This window comes from Maylandia zebra, linkage group LG15 (assembly GCF_041146795.1).
Source record: "Maylandia zebra isolate NMK-2024a linkage group LG15, Mzebra_GT3a, whole genome shotgun sequence".
Lineage (NCBI taxonomy): Eukaryota > Metazoa > Chordata > Actinopteri > Cichliformes > Cichlidae > Maylandia > Maylandia zebra.
This window is the reverse complement of record NC_135181.1, coordinates 14,595,460-14,612,314: the sequence shown is the minus strand read 5'-3', so window position 1 is coordinate 14,612,314 and position 16,855 is coordinate 14,595,460. Positions and strand designations below refer to the sequence as shown.

General features: G+C 43.5%; 1 pseudogene across 1 annotated transcript; it reads left to right on the top strand.

Moving 5' to 3' along the window:
• The first annotated feature begins 188 nt into the window (after positions 1-188).
• LOC112433078 (integrator complex subunit 7-like) lies at positions 189-15,424 on the top strand (annotated as a pseudogene). The gene is made up of 20 exons (XR_013093142.1): positions 189-394; positions 4,572-4,703; positions 5,076-5,222; positions 5,634-5,771; positions 5,877-5,923; positions 6,201-6,400; positions 6,490-6,612; positions 6,700-6,817; positions 6,904-7,038; positions 7,134-7,231; positions 7,773-8,012; positions 8,219-8,356; positions 8,449-8,655; positions 8,894-9,088; positions 9,449-9,552; positions 9,675-9,743; positions 10,665-10,797; positions 11,643-11,741; positions 12,260-12,445; positions 15,046-15,424. The product of XR_013093142.1 is annotated as an integrator complex subunit 7-like (transcript).
• The last annotated feature ends 1,431 nt before the right edge of the window (positions 15,425-16,855 follow it).

The following is a 16,855-nucleotide window of genomic DNA, read 5'->3' as shown; positions in this document are numbered from 1 at the left end:
GCATTTAGTGGTGCAAGTATAATTGGAAGTTGTGTGACAACACACAATTTCAGGTTGTGCGCAGTGTTGAACTAGAAATTGAATATCTGTGACTGCAACAAAAGTTATGAAAATCACACGTAAAAATGTTCTTTTCAACAGAAGCACTAAAGTAACAACTGGCGTTTTATTATGAAAGTCAATCTCCAGACCGGATGTTCTGTCTCTGTATCCTCAGTGTTTTCCTGAATGCCGCCTGAACAGTGAAATGCTAACATCTCATGAGTGTATCTTCTTTTAAGGAGTAAAAACTGCACAGTAATGTCGCTCTCCACCGCACGCTCATTCCTGTCAGTGGCTTGTTATGGCGAACAGGAGCTCGACGCTAACTCCGCTCTCATGGAGCTGGACAAAGGTGTGTTAGCTCGCTGGCTAAAGACTTAGCAAATGGTTCATTGATTGTGTTCTTATCCGGTGTGTCGTTTTTCGTCATGTGTTAAGTAGTGATGGGCAGATGAAGCTTCATGAAGCACTGAAGCTTTTCATCCAATTGGTTCATCCCAGCGCAAAGCTTCTTGAAGCTTCATTTGCTCTAGTAGGACACCTACTGGACGTAAAAATATATGTTGGCATGAATTTGAAGAGTGTGGCCTTTTGCACACAGCTTGTAAATGTCAACAACAAAAGGAGTGTGTAAAACATGTATATTGTAGTGATGGCAGTATACTGTGTATATTTATACTGGCAGTATGGAAAATGATCATTTGGAAATGCTTAAAATGGAAATGATCATTTACTGTGAGGTGAGGTGTGGTTGGGGTATGGACAGTGGTTGTGCTTTTATAACGTTGAGGTATGGACAGCTCAGTCCTGCCTGTTCACATTTTACTTTGTAAAAACTAAATTTTCACTGCTTTTATGACCTTTAGTGGGGAGAACATAGCTAGGATTTAATGATTTAACAAATCTTTTAAATCCTTTGTCCTCCACAATGCTAAATGGCTGGGAGTCCTCAATCACCATGCTAACCAGGTCTTCATCTATTTCAGAATCAGAATCAGAATGGGTTTATTGCCAGATGTTGAGGTTTACAACATTAGGAAATTGCTGCGGTGCTTCAGTGCAAACAATAAGAATTAAAGTGCTATGTAGAAAGAAAGATATGTGCATGAGATATACATGAGATATATACATGAGAATAAGAATTATGAGTGCTACGTAGAAAGATATATACATGAGTGCAGGTGGTGATCAGTGCCAAACATGGATGATGCAGTGACACAGCGTAGGGTCATGTGTTAGTGGCGGGGACAGTCATGTGGTTATTGTTCATGTGTCCAACAGCAGAGGGGAAGAAACTGTTCTTGTGGCGAGAGGTTCTGGTGCGAATGGACCGGAGCCTCCTGCCTGAGGGGAGCAGGTCAAACAGACTGTGTCCAGGGTGAGAAGGGTCAGCTGAGATCCGGGCTGCACGCCGCAGTGTCCTGGAGGTGTACAGGTCCTGCAGAGATGGGAGTCTGCAGCCAATCACCTTCTCAGCAGAGCGCACAACACGCTGCAGTCTCTGTTTGTCCCTGATAGTGGCTCCAGCGTACCACACGGTGATGGAGGAGGTGAGGATGGACTCGATGATTGCAGTGTAGAATTGCATCATCGTCCGTGTTGGCAGGTTGAATTTCTTCAGCTGCCTCAGGAAGTACATCCTCTGCTGGGCTTTCTTGATGACGGAGGTGATGGTGGGCTCCCACTTCAGGTCCTGGGTGATGGTGGTACCCAGGAAGCGGAATGAGTCCACAGAGGTGATGGGGGTGTCAGTCAGGATGATGGGGGGGAGTGGGGCTGTGTGCTTCCTGAAGTCCACAATAATCTCCACTGTCTTCTGGGCATTCAGCACCAGGTTGTTGTGGCTGCACCAAGACACCAGACGTTCAACCTCCCTCCTGTAGGCAGACTCGTCCCCGTCAGAGATGAGCCCAATGACGGTGGTGTCATCTGCGAACTTGATTAGCTTGACAGACTGGTGGGTGGAGGTGCAGCAGTTGGTGTACAGGGAGAAGAGCAGAGGAGAAAGAACACAGCCCTGAGGGGAGCCGGTGCTGATGGTCCGGGAGTCCGAGACATTCTTTCCCAGCCTCACGTGCTGCTTCCTGTCCGTCAGGAAGTCAGTGATCCACCGGCAGATGGGATCAGGCACATTCATCTGGGAAAGCTTGCCTCGGAGATGGTCTGGAAGGATGGTGTTGAAGGCAGAGCTGAAGTCCACAAACAGGATCCTGGCGTAGGTTCCTGGGGAGTCCAGATGCTGCAGGATGAAGTGTAGGGCCATGTTGATGGCGTCGTCTACAGACCTGTTGGCTCTATATGCAAACTGCAGGGGGTCCAGGAGGGGGGCCGTGAGGGTCTTGAGATGGGAGAGAACTAGGCGCTCAAAAGACTTCATGACCACAGATGTCAGAGCCACGGGTCTGTAGTCATTTAGTCCAGTGATCCTAGGTTTCTTGGGGACAGGGATTATGGTAGAGGACTTGAAGCAGGCAGGCACATGACATGCCTGCAGTGAGGAGTTGAAGATGCCAGAAAACACTGGGGCCAGCTCGTTTGCACAGTGTCTGAGGGTGGCAGGAGACACGCCGTCTGGGCCGGGAGCTTTCCGAGCATTCAGACTCCTAAACTGCTTCCTCACATCTGCTTCATGAATATGAAGAGTTGTGGTCGGAGGAGGTGGTGTGAAATCCTCTTTTGTGTGGGGTGAGGGGGCGGGTGTTGCAGGTGAACAGTTTGAAGGTGGTGATGGCTCTATGGAGGGGGGAGAGGTGGGGGAATGAGTGTCCAAAGTGCCTCTATTGTTGGGGTCGTTGGAGGTGTGAAGGCTGCCTGATGGCTCGTCAAAACGGCAGTAAAAGTTGTTAAGGGTGTTGGCCAAGAGCAAGTCATCAGTGGAGTGGGGGGTTTTAGGCTTGTAGTTTGTGATATTCCTAAAACCTTTCCACACAGAGGCCGAGTCATTCTCTGAGATCTGCTGCTGCATCTTCTCAGAGTGCTGATGTTTGGCAATGTCCACTTCCTTAGTGAACCTGTACTTGGCCTCTCTGTAGCAGTCCCTGTCTCCGCTTCTGAACGCCTTACTCTTTTCCAGCCACAGCTTTTTGAGTTTAGGAGTAAACCAGGGTTTGTCATTGTTATAACTCACCCTGGTGCGTGATGGCACAATGCTGTCCTCACAGAAGTGGATATAGGAGGTGACGGTGTCCGTAAACTCGTCCAAGCTGTTAGAAGCAGCCTTCAATGTGTCCCAGTCTGTGGTCTCCAAACACGTGCGAAGCTCCTCCACAGCCTCGTTGCTCCACAGTTTTTTGGTCCTCACGACAGGTTTGGAGAGCTTCAGCCTCTGTCTGTACGCGGGGATTAGGTGGATCATGACGTGGTCAGAAAGTCCGAGTGAAGCGCGCGGCACCGCGCGATAGGCCCCGCTGATCGTGCTGTAGCAGTGGTCCAATGTCCTCTCCTCTCTGGTCGGGCATTTAATATACTGCTTGTATTTCGGAAGCTCATGGCTCAGATTGGCTTTGTTAAAGTCCCCAAGAGCAATGATGAGAGAGTCCGGGTATGTCCGCTCCGTGTGGAGAATCTGCTCTGCGAGTGCGCACTGAGCTGCCTGCGCATCTGCGTCTGGCGGGATGTAAACAGCGGCCAGGATGAATGAAGCAAACTCCCGCGGAGAATAAAACGGTTTGCAGTGAATAAAAAGATATTCCAGAGAGGAAGAGCAGTGCTGAGCAATCACTGTGTGTATTTGAGATTGTTCTCCTGAGGAAAGACAATAAAGACAAAGCACAAATATAAATATCACACATGTAACTTATTACAGTTGTATAATATTGTTATATCATTTAGTAACATTACGGCATGCTATATTATCATGACATTTGATGGCTCACCTGGTCTTGCTCCACAATCGGTGTTCCCCTTATTCTCATGCAAAGCTCTGTAGTGCCTAAGCATGGATGAGGTGTTGTTGTTATATCCCAGCTCCCTGGCGCATAGCAAACACTTCACCTTGTACAAAAGTAACAACAGCTTAACATAAATTGTATTGCACCATCAGTATTATGAAAATACATCTTCTGTAGAAATTTACATACCTTGTTGGGAGGAATAAGATCAAAATGTTCCCACACAGGGGAGGACATCCTCCTCTTCTTAGCTGGCTCCATTCTCTCCTGACTTTCTCTCCTCACTCTCATAAACCTCCAAACTGTCTCCAAACTCTCACTAACCGCAACTCTCCATCAAACAACAACATTTTTGAATGAAGTCTGAGGGGTTTATATCTGTCATAGCTCGCGGCAAAGTTCGAACCACTTCATGAACCAGTCACGTGGTACAGCTGGGCACCGAGGCTTCGGACATCATCATTTTCAGCTCCTCCCATAAATGAAGCAAGCCTCGATACACGCATCGCGGAAACGCCCCCTCCATTACTTGACACAAGCTTCGAAGCCTCGATACAGAACGTCACATCACTAGTGTTAAGTGTTAGGGACTATATGGAAACTTCCTGCTTTGTTGTGGAGAAATTCCTTTATTTTCAGGGTTGAGGTCGGGGAAGCTCGGTGAGCAGTGTGAGGCTGTGGTTTTGTTCCCCAAACTCTTCCAGAAGTACCCCTTTCCCATCCTCATCAACTCTGCATTTTTTTAAAACTAGCAGACATCTTCAGGCTCGGGTATGATTGCTTTAGATGATCATTTATTTATGTATTTATTTGTTAAAGGCTACTTTACTGACAGTTGTTTCCCACTTCCTTTATAGCTGAATTTAATATAGGCATCCGAATGCATTTCAGAGTGTAGAGAAAAGAGTGAATTTATTTCACTTTAAGAAAGAATAAGAAACAAACTATTCTTACTTAAGTGGATTTTTCAAACTTTAATTTTATTCAAAAGTGCCTAAATAAATAAAGGTGTGCATCTTATGCACTTTTTAATAGAATGTTGTTGAAGTTGGTGAGATCTATTTAGAAGATGCGAGAAGTTAAAGATGAGCTTTACTGTGCCACAAACATCTTTATTAATAGAAGCTTATTTCTCTTTTCCAGTAACAACTTTCTACGTCTCTGTGTACTCAAAGTGACTCAACAGAGTGAGAAACATTTGGAGAAGATTCTCAATGTGGATGAGTTTGTGAAACGGGTGTTTTCAGTCATCCACAGTAATGACCCTGTGGCCAGAGCCATCACTCTGAGGTAATAATGTGAAATCATGAATAGACACGAGTGGCGCATCTGACCCTAGCACACTCTTCTGTCAACCCTCTGCATGTCCTCCTTCACTACATCTACAAACCTCCTTTGTGGCCTTCTTGCCTGGCTTTGGCATCCTTTGCAGTGTATCCAGTGTCCTTCCTCTGCACATGTCCAAAACATCTCAGCCTTGCCTCTCTAACTTTTACTCCAATATGCTCAACCTGAGGTGTCCCTCCTTTCTTATCCTGTGCATTCTCTGTGAGAATTGTAACATCTTCATCAAATTACCCCAATACTAGTCTCCATCCACTCCACCCTGCCTGCACTTTCTTCTTCACCTTTGTTGTGCACAGTTTTTTTCAGTCATCTCAGATTTTTCAAAAGAAAATTCCTGCTGTCTTATGTGTTCAGGATGCTTGGTAGTTTGGCCTCCATCATCCCAGAGAGGAAGAATGCCCACCACAGTATTCGCCAAAGCCTGGACTCTCACGACAATGTGGAAGTCGAGGCAGCCATCTTTGCTGCCGCAAGCTTCTCTGCACAGTCAAAGTAAGGAAACGATGACTAAAAGTGAACTCTGATGTATGGGATGATGTTTTAGATGATCTAATTGTGGTGTGGCTTTTTAATTAATTAATTCTTTTTCATTTTCAGAGACTTTGCAGCTGGTATTTGCAACAAAGTTAGTGAGATGATTCAAGGTAAGATGTTTATTCTGTATTTAAAATGTCTCAGATCACGTGAAGATAAACGAGAGCTGTCGTGGTTCAAAGCTTCATTATTACTGATGTCTTTTGTTTTTAGTTTTCTCACTAAACTGAGTGCAGCTATTCTTTTTTTTTTTTTCATGCTGAAATCACAGAGAAAAAGAAACACAAAACACTGCAAATACACATTTTGCTGAACCCAAATATAACCCAGCAGATAACATCTGCATCTTTTACATAACGTTTGCATTGATCTTTTCTTCCGCCTCAGGTTTAGACACTCCTGTGGAACTGAAACTGAAGTTGATCCCCATGCTGCAGCACATGCATCATGACGCCAGCCTGGCATCCAGCAGCAGAGAGCTTTTACAGCATCTGGTGAACTCTTATCCTTCCACCCCCATGGTCATCGTCTCCCTGCATACTTTCACCCAGCTGGCCGCCTCTTCCCTCATAGATATCCCCAAGCAGGTAGACCCAACTTGCTCGCACACAGCAATGCCTCCTTTCTTTCGGTTTGTTGTGGTGAACCTCTGATTTGGTTCCTAATCTGTTTGCAGCTGCAGCTCCTCCTTCAGTACCTAAAAGATGATCCGAGAAAAGCTGTGAAGAGACTTGCAGTTAACGATTTAAAGCTCCTGGCTAAAAAGGCTCCTCACCTGTGGATAAGAGAAAACACTCAGGTAGAGCCCCAGATGGCAACAGTTGCACTGTAGGGTTGTTGTGATGTTTAAAATCTGTCTGCAATCTAACAGCTTTTACCTTTGCAGGTGCTGTGCGAATGTGCTTTGACTATCCCCTACAACAGTTTGAAGCTGGGGATGTTGGCCGTTCTCGCCACCCTCTCTGGAACTATTGCGATCAAACAGTATTTTAGTAATGTGGGAGGTAATGTTTACGCTTAAATCGCTGCATTTAGGAAACAAAGAATGCCACTCTGAACTGATCTGCATTCTCTAAAACTTTCTTCTCAGGTGGCTCTTTGGTTCCACCCCGGCTCACTGACCTGGTTAAGTTGGCACAGGAATGCTGTTACCACAGCAACCTGGCAGTAGCAGCTCACGGGGTCATAGTGCTCACCAACATTGCCATTTCCTGTCCAGAGAAAGGTTAGTTAGACTGGGCAATAACCTATTTGGTGGATGCTTTTAATTCTTAATCAGTGTGGTAATATTTGTTGTTGTGTGCATCTCCCCCTCCTCAGATATAGTACAGCTGGAGCAGGACACAGTTTTGGGAGTGGAGTCCCTTCTGATGCTGTGCAGTCAGGACAACAGCCCCAGTGCACAAGCCACACTGAAAGTAAGACATTAGACCCCTGAGGAGGCAGAGTTTACATTATAAAACATCTGAAAAAGTACCACAATGTATTTTAATTTAAATTTGGAAAACTGGTTTGGTTTGGCTGGACTTTTAAGAGTTACAGGTTCATTGTTACTCCTGCCCTGCTCACTGGACCAATTGAAGTTTCTCATGCGTACATGGTTCAGGGATTTGTCTGACAGAAATGTGTAACGGCAGCTGGTTGACGGTGGTTCCTGGAGGTTTCTGGTTCTCACTGGATGAAATTAGTTGCGAAGGATCTGCCACAACAAAAATCTCCCAGTGATTGCCTGCGTTGAGCGCACGTTGCCTGTAGTTCTTCATGTTTGCCTGAAAAATACTCGTTAACTATTAGAACTATTTTTCTTTAATACCAGCTGCACAAACTTTGCAAATGAGGTGAGAATTATTTTGGGAGCGTTTCTCCATGCCTCTCCTTACATTCAACTCATCAGCCAACCCTTACCTACATTTTGCTGTAGTAACACCCATCTCTGCATTTTCTTGTTTTCAACTTTAGACAGCTCTCACCTCATTGGTTAAGCTGCTGAAAAGTCGACCCCATCTCAGCCAGTCTGCAGTGGAATTCCTGCTCGGCCAGCTCCACTTGTCCTGCGACTCCTCTCGTGTTCTCATGTGTCACGCTCTGGCAGCCATCGCCACCCACCTGCCTGTGCTGGGGGACGGTATGCTGGGGGATCTGGTTGATCTCTACCGGGTGGCCAGTCACTCGTCCACCGATAAGCAGCAGGAGCTTCTGGTGAGAGATGTGCAAGGATTCACGCATCAGCTGATGTGAGACTAAATGATACATGATGCAGTTTTATTTAGCCTTCATGTTTTAATAGAAGGTAGAGGAACCTCACAGGAGCATCCTGTTAATATTTACCTCCTTGTTTTACTGCCTTTACATATCGCCGATCTCTAGAGTTTCACACTCATCGCCCCCTACTGTCACTGCTGCAGGTTTCCTTGGCAACAGTGATTTTTGTTGCAAGCCAGTCGTCTCTGTCAGCCGAAGTGAAGACTGTCATCAAACAGCAGCTGGAGAACGTTGCTAACGGCTGGACGGTGTATCGCATTGCACGGCAAGCCTCGCGCATGGTGAGATCTTTGGATCAAAACGGTGTTGCAAACAGCCACGAAGTGCCTCGGGTCTCCGGCAAGATGATTATTTTCTTATCGTTCACCTGCAGGGATGCCACGAGTTCTCCAGCGAGCTGTACCAGTGTGTGCGGACTCGTGTGGCCTCGGAGCACTTCTACTTCTGGCTGAGCAGCCTGAAGGAGTTCTCCCAGGCTGAGCAGTGCCTGAGTCACGTGGAAGACGGGGACTACAGCGGAGCCATGAGCGCCATCGCAGAGGCCTTGCGCTCCTACCAAAAGGGCATCGCCTCCCTCACAGTCAGTTAACTGCCAGGCATCTGCTTGTCAAAAAGCATTAATACTGTTTATCTATCACCAGTGACAGGATGCTGAGAGCTGCTGATAGCCAGTGTGGAGAGGGGTGCCATTAGAGCTGATTTCAAAGCAACTCTAACTGCTAATGACGTGACTCACCTAGAATCTCGTTAGATCAACTCAAGCCGCGCCACTATTTAACTGCTGTGTCCTTATTTATCTGATTAATCCCTCCCTGCAGGCTGCCAGCACTCCTCTGAGCCCGCTCACATTCCAGTGCGAGTTCATTAAGCTCCGGATCGACACCCTGCAAGCTTTGTCGCAGCTCATTTGTACCTGCAACAGTCTGAAAACCAGCCCTCCTCCCGCCATCGCAACCACCATCGCCCTCACTTCAGGAAATGAGCTGCAACGCTGTGGCCGCATCTCAATGCAGGTGACATGCTGAACTTTGGCCTGAGAGGAGTGGACTCCCTTTTATTTATTTACTTATTTTGAATTTGTGGTTACAGCATGTCAAAGGTCACTATTTAGGCTTTCTGTTAATGCACCAGCAAACTGGAGCAGATTGTTCATCATGCTGAAGAGGTATTTGCTTTTAATTAGGAGGTAAATTTGATTTAAGGTCAGTGTTCAATATAGTTTTCCCTTTTGGGCCTCCGGGTCAGTAGCTCAGTTTTACTTGGATCTTTTCACTGGACGACAAAAAGCCAGTATAATTATTTTATTTGCCTAGCTTTATCTAGAGGAATAAAAGCATAGTTGTGAAGCTGCGATGCGTTTCTCTTCTCTCCAGATGAAGGTGTGCATGGATGAGTTCAGAAGTCTTGCTGCTCGCTATGCTGACTTACACCAGTCGTCGTTTGATGCAGATTATGCAACCCTTCGCAATGTGGAGTTGTATCCTTAAACGCACATCATCATACTTTTATACTTTCCTTCTTCTCTCTCTCTTTTTTTTTTCTTTTTTAAATATCATCTCATAACTTATGTCCTTAAGTTTTCTTTAACTGTTTGCCCAGACAACAGCAGAGCTGCTTGCTCGTCTCCCACGTGATTGAAGCTTTGATACTGGACCCACAGGCTGCCAGGTGAGGGCTGCTCTGAGTGTCAACAAATAATTTGATTTGAATGGATCTAGTTTAGATTGTGTTGAGTTTTTCTGTACCGGAGTTACTATAGTTTTGTGTTTTCTTTACTTTTAGTTTCCAGATTTCTTGTTTGAGTTTAGTTTTGTTTCAGCCGTAAAAGGCATTATTGTCACCCTGCTGGCCAGCCGGGCAATGTGGATATCCAAGTTTGTGAATGCGATAACTCCAGAACGAGGCAACATAGGAGTCTCAAATTGATACCATAGGCATATCTAGAAAAATCTCGGACAAGTTTGAATCTCAGCGATCAGGTTTTCTGAAAATCTTGTAAATACAGTCATTCGAGAAGGAAGTTGCCTCAGATTTTCAAAACGATACCACAGGTGTATCTTCTAGAATAGTCCAGATCTTCTGTTGTTTGAATATGTTTAGTTTCAGTCCAGTTTTTGACTTTCAGTGGTAGTTTTAGTGTTTTTAGCTATTGTTGCATGGAGGACGTGTGTCAAAGACTAGGTTTATGAAAATCTGCACATATATTACAATGAAAACACCACCACATTAAAGCAGTAGACTCACAGACTGGTAGACCTTCAGAATATCAGATAACATGTCCATCAGTGCCTCATCAGGCAATTTGTCATCGAATTTTTTTTACCAAACTAACAAATGTAAAACTAAGGATTTTTCCTCTATATTTTGGTTTTATTTTATTAGCTTTCAGCATCACATGTAGAGGTAGCCCTTTATAAGCTGCCCACAGATGTATGACAGTGTAATAAAAGTAAATGCACCTTATTTTATTTGACAAAAGCTCCTCCACTGGACCGTGTACTCGACTGATCTGTAGAGAAAGCGCTTTGCAGCAACAGGTCCCTTCTGTGAATTCCCCCGACATGTCTTCCATCTGTTTCTGTAATGTAGTTTTCAGGAGTACGGCACTGTGGGGTCTGTCCAGACGGAGAGCGAATATGAGCGACGGATGATGTCGGTCTTTAACCACGTGCTGGAGGAAGCGGAGAGCCTCACCAAGAAACACCCTCCTGTCTCACATCTGGTAAGATTAACACTCGGTACTTCATCATCGATGGTCTGGTACTAATGCCACAGACAAAGGAGTTAAAAATCCCAAATTGTGTGGATGAAATTATGTTTCTTTAGTCAGTCCGTGACTGTTATTTGTTAATGTTTTTTAACAAAATCTAAAGAAACGTCTTGTTTGCAGTTTTGTAATATTTCACACAGTTTGTGCAGAAACTCGTGCATGGCTTCATTCCAGGTACTTCCTCCCACAGACAAACACATGCTTGATAGGTTAACTGGTGATTCTAAATTAGCCGTAGGTGTGAATGGTTGTCCATCTCTCAGTGTTAGCCCTGTGAAAGACTGGAGAGTGTCACAGGGCGGTCTCCATAACTCCAAGTTGGATCAGTGGGAGGTGATGGATGGATGAATATGTAGAAACACTGAAAACATTACAATAATTAGAAATATAACCCCAAATATTAGAAGGGTTCTCAGGGGCTGACAACAAATGGTCTGCATATACTGTAGCTCTGACAAAGAGTCTGTGTTACCTTATTTAACCCTAGGACTTTAGTGTTCTTTTTGAACATCTCATAAACAAACACAGACAAACAACCAAAATCTATAATGTTAAAAGCAAAAAAAGCAAATTTTGCGGGGCTGCAAACTACCTCACATAACTTTCCGTGAACCTGTCGCACCGACAGATGAAGTCCGGTTAAAAAAATAAAATAAAAAATTGGAGAACTTTCATATTACAGTAGAGCGAGGGTCATAAAGGACCCCACTCAGTTGCTTTAAGGTTGGGGGAAAAAAATGGAAATGACAAAAATGAAGTGGGAGCAAATGATGAAAATGTGTTGCTTGTTTTTTCAGCACACCAGCTGTCTCTGTGATGCTGTCATAGCTTTGCTGAAGGTGCCGCTGTCTTTCCAGAGATATTTCTTCCAAAAGCTGCAGTCCACCAGCATCAAGGTAACTGTTTTTCGTTGGTTTAAAGAGAAAAGCACAATAATGATATGCATATTCTAAGGCACAGTCACCACAGGCTGTCTTCCCCCAAGCTAGCTGCTTATTGGACTTGGATAATAAGATTGATATCGCTTAGGAGTAGATATGTAGCTAATACAGGGAGACGGCAGGCTCAGCTCAGGACAAAGACTGGAGACGAGGTAAAATCTGCCTGCCAGCACTTCTAAAGCGCACTAATTCATATATTATGTAAAATCACCTCTCTGTGTTTTTATGGGGATTATGTGCTGGACTGTTTCTTGGCTGGGCTTCTTGGAAAGCAGTGCGTCGAGCCAAGAAATAGTCCAGGAAATAGCCCGCTGTAAGAGGAACGCATGAGACGTTTCCACAGTGTCACTTTAGTATTTTAACGTGTACATCTCTCTTGGCTGTTTTGGTCGATAAGGTGGGTGTTCATCAGAGGAAGGAAGACATTCTTCCTTTGGTACTCTGAAGGTTTATGTGTGTTGTGTTTTTTCCAGCTCGCCCTTTCACCATCCCCGCGAACACCGAGCGAGCCAATCCCAGTGCAGAACACTCAGCAGCTGACCTTGAAGGTGGAGGGTGTGGTGCAGCACGGCTCAACTCCGGGACTCTTCAGAAAGATCCAGTCAGTCTGTCTTAATGTTACCTCAGTTCTTCAGAGCAAGACGGGACCTGACTACAAGGTGTGTGGCCTCAGTCAAAGTTTTTTTATGTACTTAGTTTGTATTGACACTTAAACAACTTAGACGTCACAAATCTTATTTTCATTGCCACTTTTACAATTGTTGCGACAGAGTACAATGCTAAACACAGATTTGTAAACTCTCTCTTTGTTGTTTAAATATCATAAAAATAGGTCTCCATGTCCTCATAAAGAGCATGTTATTGGTTCTAAAAGACGAATTTCCCAGTCACTATCCAGCCACATATATGTTGCAGGATATAGTTTCCACTATTGTCAATAGTAATAATTACAGATGACTGCAAATGAGTCCCAGTTTAACACAGTCAAGTGGATTTTTGATTTTGTATTTTTAAGTTACACCAGAAACTGAGATTCATCAGAGCAGGCAACTTTTCCCAGGCTTCTAGAGATTGATTTTGATGAGCCCGTGTGATTTGTACAGTGGGGCAAAAAAAGTATTTAGTCAGCCACCGATTGTGCAAGTTCCCCCACCTAAAATGATGACAGAGGTCAGTAATTTGCACCAGAGGTACACTTCAACTGTGAGAGACAGAACGTGAAAAAAAAATCCATGAATCCACATGGTAGGATTTGTAAAGAATTTATTTGTAAATTAGGGTGGAAAATAAGTATTTGGTCAATAACAAAAATACAACTCAATACTTTGTAACATAACCTTTGTTGGCAATAACAGAGGTCAAACGTTTACTATAGGTCTTTACCAGGTTTGCACACACAGTAGCTGGTATTTTGGCCCATTCCTCCATGCAGATCTTCTCGAGAGCAGTGATGTTTTGGGGCTGTCGCCGAGCAACACGGATTTTCAACTCCCACCACAGATTTTCTATGGGGTTGAGGTCTGGAGACTGGCTAGGCCACTCCAGGACTTTCAAATGCTTCTTACGGAGCCACTCCTTTGTTGCCCGGGTGGTGTGTTTTGGATCATTGTCATGTTGGAAGACCCAGCCTCGTTTCATCTTCAAAGTTCTCACTGATGGAAGGAGGTTTTGGCTCAAAATCTCACGATACATGGCCCCATTCATTCTGTCCTTAACACGGATCAGTCGTCCTGTCCCCTTGGCAGAAAAACAGCCCCATAGCATGATGTTTCCACCCCCATGCTTCACAGTAGGTATGGTGTTCTTGGGATGCAACTCAGTATTCTTCTTCCTCCAAACACGACGAGTTGAGTTTATACCAAAAAGTTCTACTTTGGTTTCATCTGACCACATGACATTCTCCCAATCCTCTGCTGTATCATCCATGTGCTCTCTGGCAAACTTCAGACGGGCCTGGACATGCACTGGCTTCAGCAGCGGAACACGTCTGGCACTGCGGGATTTGATTCCCTGCCGTTGTAGTGTGTTACTGATGGTGACCTTTGTTACTTTGGTCCCAGCTCTCTGCAGGTCATTAACCAGGTCCCCCCGTGTGGTTCTGGGATCTTTGCTCACCGTTCTCATGATCATTTTGACCCCACGGGATGAGATCTTGCGTGGAGCCCCAGATCGAGGGAGATTATCAGTGGTCTTGTACGTCTTCCATTTTCTGATGATTGCTCCCACAGTTGATTTTTTCACACCAAGCTGCTTGCCTATTGTAGATTCACTCTTCCCAGTCTGGTGCAGGTCTACAATACTTTTCCTGGTGTCCTTCGAAAGCTCTTTGGTCTTGGCCATGGCGGAGTTTGGAGTCTGACTGTTTGAGGCTGTGGACAGGTGTCTTTTATACAGATGATGAGTTCAAACAGGTGCCATTCATACAGGTAACGAGTGGGGGACAGAAAAGCTTCTTACAGAAGACGTTACAGGTCTGTGAGAGCCACAGATTTTCCATGTTTGAGGTGACCAAATACTTATTTTCCACCCTGATTTACGAATAAATTCTTTACAAATCCTACCATGTGAATTCATGGATTTTTTTTTCACATTCTGTCTCTCACAGTTGAAGTGTACCTCTGGTGCAAATTACTGACCTCTGTCATCATTTTAAGTGGGGGAACTTGCACAATCGGTGGCTGACTAAATACTTTTTTGCCCCACTGTAGCTACAGCTTCCTGTTTCTTGTTCTGCAGCTGCAGCCCATTTGCTTCACTGTTGTGCAGTCAGAGATGCTCTTCTGCATGCAAGTCCAACCCCTGACACCTTGCTGCGTATATCCCTGCTCTCTCCTCTCCTCTTTCCTGTCTACTCTGCACTACCCGACTTTCAAATAAAGGCGAAAAGCCCAAAAATACACCTTAACTTTTGATGCTCTGATGCTCAGTTCGAACTCAGAGGTTGTCTTGATGACGTCTGCATGCCTAAATGCATCGAGATGATGCTATCTGGTTGGCTGATTGGATGTTTTCATTACTGAGCAGCAGAACGTGTATCTAACAAAGCAGCTTAATAGACATTAGCGTTGCTGTGAGTAATGAGCTTGTAATTTCTCTGAGGTGCTGTCTAGTTCACTATGTTTAAGAAAGGTCAGAGATCTTCTCAGCTGATCTCTAAAACTGGACAACTCACTACAACATAGTTTAGATGGATTAAATGACACAGATTAGACCAGTTTGACCAGTATAAACGTTTTAAACAGTTTTTTTCCCATTTCAGATTCCACTAGATACTAAAACAAATGAGATCAAGCAGCGTGTGGAGCCCCACAACGACTACTTCAGCACCCAGTTCCTGCTGAATTTCTCCATCCTGGGCACCCACACCGTCACCGTGGAGGCCTCTGTGGTGGATGAGAGCGGCATAGAGTGGAAGACGGGGCCCAAGACGACGGTGTCAGTAAAGTCTCTGGAGGACCCGTACTCCCAGCAACTCCGTCACCAGCTGCAGCAGGGCGGAGCTCAGCCCGCGCCACAGAGGAGCACATACACTCGCTTCTAGTAGCGCTTACAGTTTGACCTTCTGCACTTGACCTTGTAGAAATTAAATATGTACATATTTTTTAATGATTAAAATACCAAATTGATTTAAATAATAACTTAGTGTGTTTTTTTTTTTTTTGAACACTTTATTTTTTTAACTCATCTATTTTTATCTATGCTCATCTATGCTCATCTTTATATCTTTTGCTGTCTGGATAACATGAAAATGCCTAATTTAATGCAGCTTTTTAATTTTTCACATATTCTCAAATAGGATTTCTTGCGTGCAGTAGCCTCTCTGGGATAGTTTAATGCTAAACGTCCTTGGATTTAGCGTCCTACATACATGCAGTTGCACAGACAGCCAACAGGGGGCAGCCCATAGTAATTAACGGGGCATCTTCATTTGAAGACCATTACAATCTGTGCTGTCAGCCTCATATTTATCTAAATGACTGGTCTATAATATCATATTTAACACTTTCTTGATAGTTTAGCGTTTTAATTTTTTACCCCTCAGTTGACTTTCCTGTTATGTTCATCAGCATTTAAGCACCTAAAAGTGAGCTATAATTATTTTAAACTTTTATAATATTATTAATTTTGCGCTCACAGCGTTCCTAAAATACCATAACGCTGTTTCTAATCCTAGAGAAGAAAAGGCAAAGCCTGTTAAAAATAATAATTATAAAATATCCACAACCAAATGTGAGCTTAAAAACTAACTGGAAATGTGCCGAGATGACTTCAGATGTAGTCATAAGATTTTTTAAATTTATTATTTATTTTTGTGGTCGTAGACTGAAACCAACCATCAGCACTTCGGAGTCTGCGCACTCAGACTACTGGCAGGCGTCAGATGATCAAGCGAGAAGCTCTTAAAAAACAACAACATCCGCTTTTGGTTTTCAAAATCAGTGTCTCGATGACCTCATTGTGCAATAGAAATTCAAATTAGTTTCTAGTTCACATTGAACTAGTGTGGCAATGATTACAATATTATTATCATCATCATTAGTAGTAGTGGTAGTATTGTAGTATATATAACATTATTCCATAATATAGGTAATATTTTATTGAACTAATAAAAGTATTAAAAACAAAAAACAAGAATAAGTAGAGTATGATCACATGACCAGAGCAATAAACATTTAAGAATACAGTTCATATTATAAGTTCAAGATATTTAATTATGGAGAATTAAAAAAAAAAAAGTGTAAAAAATAAAATAAATGTGAAAATTTATTTTATACAAGATCTGGCCAAACAATAAATGTTTAGAAACATTTAATTTTCTTAATACAAGAGCCCAACATTTCATTACACAAAAAAGTTAGAAATGATTTATTATGGCAAAAACTAAACAGTAAAAGAAACCATATACATAAATGTATGTAAAACATCCTCACAGGACAACACCATCAACATTAAAGCTTTTCATAACTTTGCGAAAAGAATACATTTAAAAATGTAATATATTCAGGTATAAAAATTGCACAAATAAATATGGAGAAAAAAAAAGCTCAAAGATTAAAAACATGATGATT